The following is a 7,924-nucleotide window of genomic DNA, read 5'->3' as shown; positions in this document are numbered from 1 at the left end:
AACAGACGCGCTATCTTAGCCCCACGCTGAAAAAATAGTTTTTTTGCGCGCGCGAGGCCGTAACGGGCGCTCCAGCAACTGCGCAATAATCGCGCGCGTGGTATAATGGGTTCAGCGCGCGGAGGAAAATGGCATCGCGCGCCGCTTATTTCATGCACCCGCTCCTGCGCGCTGGACATTCGGGCGCAAGCGACCAACTGCAGCCAACCTCTCCGGCGGCCCCGCCCCACGCCACCGCCGACGAAATTCGACCGATGGAAGGACGCGCCGACACCCCCCAACCCCTGCCTACACCCGCGATCCCTCCGCCGCTGCCGCCACCACCACAAACCCTAGCGCGGGGTTGAGCTTCTGCTTCACCGCCAGCGGCCCTCCTCCAAGCACCGGTCTCGCGCGCGGCCTTTTCATGGCGCCACTGACGACCTCGCGGGGTGGCGACGCACCGCCGCTCGCCGTGAAGCCACGGGCCCCGTCTCCAAGCACCCGAATGCGGCGACAGGGGAGGTGTCCGGAAAGAAGAACAAGGCGGATGGCTCTTCTAGGCGGCCGAAGAAGAAGCTTGCAGGGCGTCCGGCCACGCCTCCACCGACCGAAGCGCCGGAGAGCTCGCTATTTGTTGCACCGGCGGCCGATGCGCACAAGGTGTTTGATGAAATGCCCGCAAGATATGATTTTTCCCCACCCCTTTTTTGTTGGTGTTTTTTTACATAAGTGTATACATATGGATAGCTTAGTTTTTCTTCTACATACTTTGTAGTTTCAATGATGACACATATATGTCAACCATGGGTGTTGGCTCCAATAATTCTCATTGGTCTCAAACTAACGAAGTGCATGAAGATGATCATGAGTTTGATGTGGACGAGGATGGTGAGGGTATCGTCGATGCACCGAAAGGAAGAGCGGGCAACTACACCATGAACGAAGACATCGTGCTATGCAATACATGGTTGCATTTGTCTATGGATGCCAACATTGGAGGGGACCAAAGTAGAGATACATATTGGGTCCGGATGAAGGAGCACTTTGATATACACAACAAGAGTGGAATTGATCGCATCGTTAGATCTCTTCGCTCCCGGTGGTCGACAATCAACAAAGATTGTTAAAGGTGGGCGGCGGCACTTAAGGCGGTTGACACGATAAACCCAAGTGGCACTGATGATAGAGATAGGGTAAGTGTCATTTCTTTATGTTCCTTGCATGTTCATGCTTCTTCTTTGGTGTTTCAAGTGCTAACTTGTTCTTTTGTTTGTAGCTCACTATTGCACAAAACTTATTTCAAGGAGAAGAGAAGAAGACCAAGAAAGGGAAGGTCAAGAAAGGGAGACCATTTGTGTTGCCCCATTGTTATAATGTGTTGAAGGATGAAGAGAAATGGAAGCCCGTGATGACCAAGAGGAGAGCAAGAAAAGCAAGGCAACTATTGATTTGGATGACGATGATAAGGAGGAGGCATCAAATGATGAGAAGAAGAAGAAGAAGGGAGGAGATGATGATTTAAAGAATGCTATGGAAGCTACTGTGAAGGCACGAAAGGAAGCAAACGAGGTGAGGATGATGGCAAGGAGCCAAGATGCGGCGGCCGAGGAGAGGAGGTTGGCAGCCGAGGAGAGGGGGGTCGCGGTCGAAGAGATGAAGGTGGCATTGGAGGAGAAGAAATTGGCCATGGAAGAGCGAGCAAGATTATAGGAATGGAAGAAGTACTTGTTCTTCATGGACACATCTACCCTCGATGGTAGGCAAAAGGAGTACGTCAATCTTTTCCGCGATGAAGTCTTGTCCAAAAAAGAGCCGTGTCCATGGGAGGCGTGAGAGCTATCATGGGAGGCTTCGAAGCTACCATGGGCGACATGGGAGGCATGGGTGGCTCCAGAGTTACCATGGGAGGCATGAGTGACTTCGGAGCTACCATGGGAGGCATGGGTGGCTTCGGAGCTACCATAAGAGGCATGGGAGCACCTACGGGAGGCATGGGTGGCTTCGCAGCTATCATGGAAAGTATGGAAGGCATGAGTTTTGGGCCTCTCATGAGAGGCATGGGAGCACCTCCGGGTGACATGGGTGGACGCATGGCTTCCGGTGTGCCTCACATGCCTTCGCATGATGCCGTTGGAGATCTTGCGAATACCATCTGAGCTCCCGATGACGATGCGGCGCTTGAAAATGAATAGGAGGAAGAATCATCTTCGAATGAGGAGGAAGAAGAGGAGGATGACGATGTGGCATGATTGTTGATGTGCCATTTGTTTGTGTGAACTTTTATTTGTCATGAACTTGGTTGGGTGATTTTGAACTATGTCGTGCAATTGAACTATGCTATGTTGCTCCAACTCCTATTTTGCATATTTGTTTAATGTTTGAAACATCATCATATTATCAAAATGAACATGTAATCATATTTGCAAGCGTCGGCTGCTCGCGCGCTGGAAATTTAGCGCGCCTGCTGGAGCTGTTCGTGCGACATATTTTACAGCGGTTGCTGGAGCCAACGCCTTGCTACGCGCAAAAAAAAAAAGACTATTTTAACGCTGTAAAATAAATTAACGCGCTGCGCGCCCGTTGGAGATGCTCTTAGCAGATCACGCAGGGAGTTGGGCTCTCCATTTCCCAGACGAGCTTCTGCCTCTGCATACGTGTTTGACTCCAAGCTCCAACTACCTCCTCCTCCGCTCTCTTCTCCTAACCGCACATCCGCCGTTTAGTTAGTATAGTTAACCTCCGTGAGGACGAGAGCATCCTCTTGTATCTTTCTTGGCCAACAATAACATATCTGATTTCTGTACGGTTGATAGCTGCCACTATTATACTGCACAATGCTATAGATGATGGAGTGTATTAAAACGCATCACTAGTGATGCATTGACAACTCAACCCACCAATTGGTACTAGTACTACTTAATCCCTCTGCTTGACCGTCCAAGTCTGAAATGGGAGCTTATCTGAACGTTGGACCTGGACGCGCCCACAGCTTCCTTCCACACATCGCTTTTCTGACCAAGATTAGTAGCAGCATACGTACTTTGCTGCTGCATTGACTTGGCTTCGCTTCAACCTCATCAGGAGAGCAAATACAATTAAAAATAAAAATATCTTCACGTAAAATAAAGAAAAGCATGGAAAATACCCATGGATACACACAGCTGTGTCACCATCAACCCAACTGTGGTTGCCATCTTGCATCACTGTGCAAGCAAGCATAGCTCAGCGACAGGGACACTCAGGCTGATCCAGTTCCCTTTGCCTGCGCTAATTAGGACAGAGAGCAGCCTAATCCCTCCTCTTTCCGGTGCAGACAAAAAGGCCCATGCCAAAAGAGGAGCCCCAACGCACACAGTCGGGGGAGGATCATCACGATCTAGAAACCCAAGAAAAGACATGAAAAGCACTTCGCTTTTCGTTCGGAAGGAGCGACTGACCGGCCGGCTGAAAAAGACGTCTGAAACGACGACCGGGTTTCACCGATGCCTTGCCATCTCCGGTGGTCAGCGGCCCAATGTAAACCTTCAACAAAACTCAATTTTTTTTTTCAAAACGGATGCAAAAGATTTGCCTCATCTATTAAAATAGAGGAGAATGGAGTTTTGTAGAGTTACACAAGGCCGAGGTATGGCATGACAATTACTCGCGAGATACAATTTTTCCTAATTGTTTAGCCCATGCAGTAACCCATAGGTTGGCCTCATCTATAATAAACTTTAGAAGGATTGGCGGTGGCGTCTCTCTAGCGTTCCTTTCGTTCCAAATTGTCCAGGATACGAGCATGGTAAGGGAGGCCATGGCTCGACGATCCGGAATGCTCGAATTGGTGCGCTTGTCTCACCAAGAAAGGAGGGAATCCTCAAGGTGCCAGTCAGAAGGGTCCAGATGCGCAAGCCCATACTTGTCAATGAGCATCCGCCAAAGCCTCAAGGTGAAGCGGCATTTGGCGAATAGGTGGACGCCCGACTCCTGCACCTGCTTACAGAGCGGGCAAAGACTGCAGTTGTCCCAGCCACGTCGCTCTAGCCTGTCGGCGGTCCAAATTCGATCTTGTAAAGCCAACCAAGAGAAGAATTTGACCTTTGGGGGCGCCCACATTTTCCAGACCATGGAGTCCATGGGGGAAAGCATCAAACCTAGAAATTGTGCCTTGTATGCAGTGGACGCCAAATATGAGCCATCCGAAGAGTGCTTCCAAATGATGTCATCCTCGGAGTGGATGTCAAGGTGTATGTCATGAATGAGCATCGAGAGGGTGAAAAATTCCCGCACATGCTGGCCAGTGATGGTAATGTCTCGTCTGATCGTAAGCATCCAAGCATTCTCTCTAATAGCCTCTCGCACCTTCCAGTTCTTTCTCCTCGAGGCCTCAAAGACGAGAGGTGCAATGTCCTTCGGCTTGCGGCCAAGCAGCCAGGGGGAGTCCCAAAAAGGTGTTTTGGCCCCATTGCCCATGATAATGGAAGTGGAGGCGTAGAAAAAAATCACGGTCCTCCTCGGTGCAAGGGTTGCCCAGGCCGACCCAGAGCTTGGACGGCTCTTTCCATTCAAACCAAAGCCATCTGAGCCTCAAAGCATGAGCAAATTTGTCGATGTTAAGAACACCCAAACCCCCATAGCTGGTGGGGCGGCAGACCATGTCCCAGTTAGCTTTACATTTGGCACCGGTGGTCTTGTCAGAGCCGGACCAAAGAAAAGCTCGCTCAATCTTGTTGAGGTTGTCAAGAGAACCCTGAGGGACAGTGAGTGGTGTGATGGAGTACACAGCCTGAGAGGTGATAACATAGCGAACAAGGGCCGTGCGCCCAATGGTGGTGATGTTCTGCCCATCCCAGGTGACCAATTTTCCAGTTGCCTTGTCCTGGAGGTATTGGAAGTCAACTTTCTTCGGTCTCCAAACCGAGAGCGGGAGACCCAAGTATTTGATAGGGGAAAACGCACTGGTCGCCGGGATGCTGCTGAGAATGCTCACAAGATCAAGGTTGGCGCATCGAATGGGAACGACAGAGCTTTTGTGGAAGTTGGTGCAAAGGCCCGTGACGTCTCCAAAGCCTTTTAAAATGGTTGCAAGGTTGTCAATATCACTCTTAATTGGTGCCATGAACACAGCGGCGTCATCCGCATAGAGGGAGGTTCTGGCCATTGTACCTCGGCCACGGATCTTATGAATGATTCCCTTGCGCGTAGCCAAGTCGAGGATCTTGTGCAACGGGTCAATTGCGAGGACGAAGAGCAGAGGCGAGATGGGGTCTCCTTGGCGAAAACCACATCCATGCCTGATGGGGGGGCCAGGCAGGCCGTTGAGGAGGAAGCGCGAGGACGAGGATGAAAGCAATGCCGCAATCCAATTTCTGAATTTATCAGGGAACCCCATGCGTTGCATGAGATCCAAGACATACTCCCATCGGACTGAGTCAAAAGCCTTTTTGATGTCCAGCTTGAATAATAGAGCTGGAGTCTTGCACTTGTGCAGCCGTCGAGCGAAGTTGCGAACATACATGAAATTATCATGAATGCTTCTCTTCTTGATAAATGCACTCTGCGCATTGGAAACCAGAGCATCCATGAGCGGCGCTAGGCGAATGGACAGCACCTTGGCGATGATTTTGGCAACGGCGTGGATAAGACTGATAGGCCTATAGTCCGAGATCCCCTCAGCGCCGTCCTTCTTGGGCAATAAGACCACATTGGCAGAGTTTATCCATTGCAGGTTGTTCGTGCGCAGGGAGTCAAAGCAGTGGATGACTCGCATGAAGTCCACCTTGATGAGGTCCCAACATTTCTTGAAGAAAATGCCGGTGAAGCCATCTGGGCCGGGAGCTTTGTCGTTGGGCATTTCTTTGATAGCAGCCCAGACCTCCTCCTCAGTGATGACAACGCCAAGAGCGTGGAGGTTGTGATGCTGGAGGTCGATCTCATCCCAGTTAAAGTCTACGTTACTATTGGTACCAATCCGCCCCATGACCTCGGAGAAGTGGTCGTGGATGATCTTCTCCTTCTGCCCATGCTCAGTCACCCAACTGTGGGCCTGTTTGATGCGGTGAATATGGTTTTTTCTTCTCCTGGCATTGACACATCGATGGAAAAAATTTGTGTTCGCATCCCCTTCTTTGAGGTTGGCCACCCTCGCACACTGGCTCTTCCTAGATCTCTGAAGGACCGCCAGGCTAATGACTCGTCGTTTAAGTCTAGCCCGAAGGTCGGACTCGGCGGGGGAGAGGAGACACGTCTCTTGAGCAATGTCCAACCAAAGGATGACCAACAAAGCTGCATGGAGTTGGACGTTGGCCTTCGAGAACATTTTTCTACTCCATTCCGAAAGGCGGAGGGCGGTTTTTCTGAGCTTATGATGAAGGACTTGATAGGGCTCCGAGTGGGGTACGTGCTCGTTCCAGGCCGTTTGGATCACCTCAGCGAACCCAGGCAAGGAGACCCAAATGTTTTCAAATTTGAAGGAGCGGGGACGTCTGGGTCCTTTGTCATCTGCCAGGAGCAGCGGACAGTGGTCTGACAAGGAGGACGAAAGCGCGTGGAGAACGTGTGTGTTGTATGTGGTGTCCCACTCTGCATTGCAGAAGAAGGAGTCTAGCTTGCACATGGTTGGATTGGATCGCTCGTTACTCCAGGTGAAGCGCCTGTTCTGAAGATGGATTTCCTTAAGCTCACAAGACTGCAGCGTCGCACGGAAGCGGTTGATCCTACTTGTGTTCACGTTTCTCTTATTTTTGTCCCTAGCACGATAAATTTGATTGAAGTCGCCTGAGGCCAACCAGGCGACTCCCGGCAGCGGCTTGTGGCTAAGGAGCTCCGCAAAAAAGGCATCCTTGCGCGCCGAGTCAGTGGGACCATACACCGAAGTGGTTTTGAATGTAGCTCCAGTATCCCGGATGTGTACCATGGCCGACAGACAATAAGAAGATGTGGCAATGTTAGAGACCTCCAGGAGGCCTTGATCCCAAAGTAGGAGGATACCACCACGGGTCCCCTCAGCCGGCCGCTGTGCGAAGCCACGAAGCCTATTTCCGCCAATGGAAGCCGCAATGAACATGTCGATGGAGCTGAGTTTTGTTTCTTGGAGGCAGACAAGGTGACATGAGGTGCCCTCGATTGTTGCCTTAACAGTAGCCCTGCGGTCTGGGCCTCTTACATTCCAGCTCAGAGTGTTGATAGGTTGCTCATGCATGGGAAACATAGAGATTCTCAGGGTACAATCTGATAGCAGAATACAACTTGGGGTTGAAGCAACTAAGGCAAGGCAAAAAGCCAGTACTGCTAACAAGTAGCAAGTTCCATGCTACACATGGCAAGGACCCCTTACAGGAAATGCAATATAAAAGCACTAACATTAGAAAACTAGACAACCCTACAGAGGCACTACAAGCAATATTCTTCAAACTGTAGCCTCTTGCTCTCCCGTACCAGCAGCAGTAGGTTCCATTGTCGACTCTCCTCCATGCCCAATGAGGACGTCTTCCACTGCGTTGACAGCGCCATTGTCCAGCTGGAAGAAATCACGCATGGCCACAATTATCTCTGGGGTCAGTTGCTCTTTAAATTTCAGCGAGAAAGCAACAAGGGTGGCTTCAGTAACATCTTCTCCATCTCTAGTGATGCCCAGGCTCCGGCATACCAGCCGTTCGGCCATTTTAGCCGCGGGCACAGCCTCGCGACGGACGGATGGGCGCCGCACACGCTGAAGCGAGATGCCCCCAGAGCTGTTGCAAATCTTCAGCCCAGCCATCGTCTTCCGGCGAGTATGCAGGTTCCTTGGAGGAGATACAGCGGGTGGAGGCTGCGGGCTGCACAGCGAGTAGGCCCGCTCCAGCAGCGCCGGCTCGCGCACAACAAACAACTGTGAAGGCAGCACAACAGTGTTGGGTTTCGTAGTAATTTCAAAAATTTTCCTACGCGCACACATGATCATGTGATGCATAGCAACGAG

The sequence above is a fragment of the Triticum aestivum genome, chromosome 7A, assembly GCF_018294505.1.
Source record: "Triticum aestivum cultivar Chinese Spring chromosome 7A, IWGSC CS RefSeq v2.1, whole genome shotgun sequence".
NCBI classification, from domain to species: domain Eukaryota; kingdom Viridiplantae; phylum Streptophyta; class Magnoliopsida; order Poales; family Poaceae; genus Triticum; species Triticum aestivum.
This window is presented reverse-complemented; position numbering follows the sequence as displayed.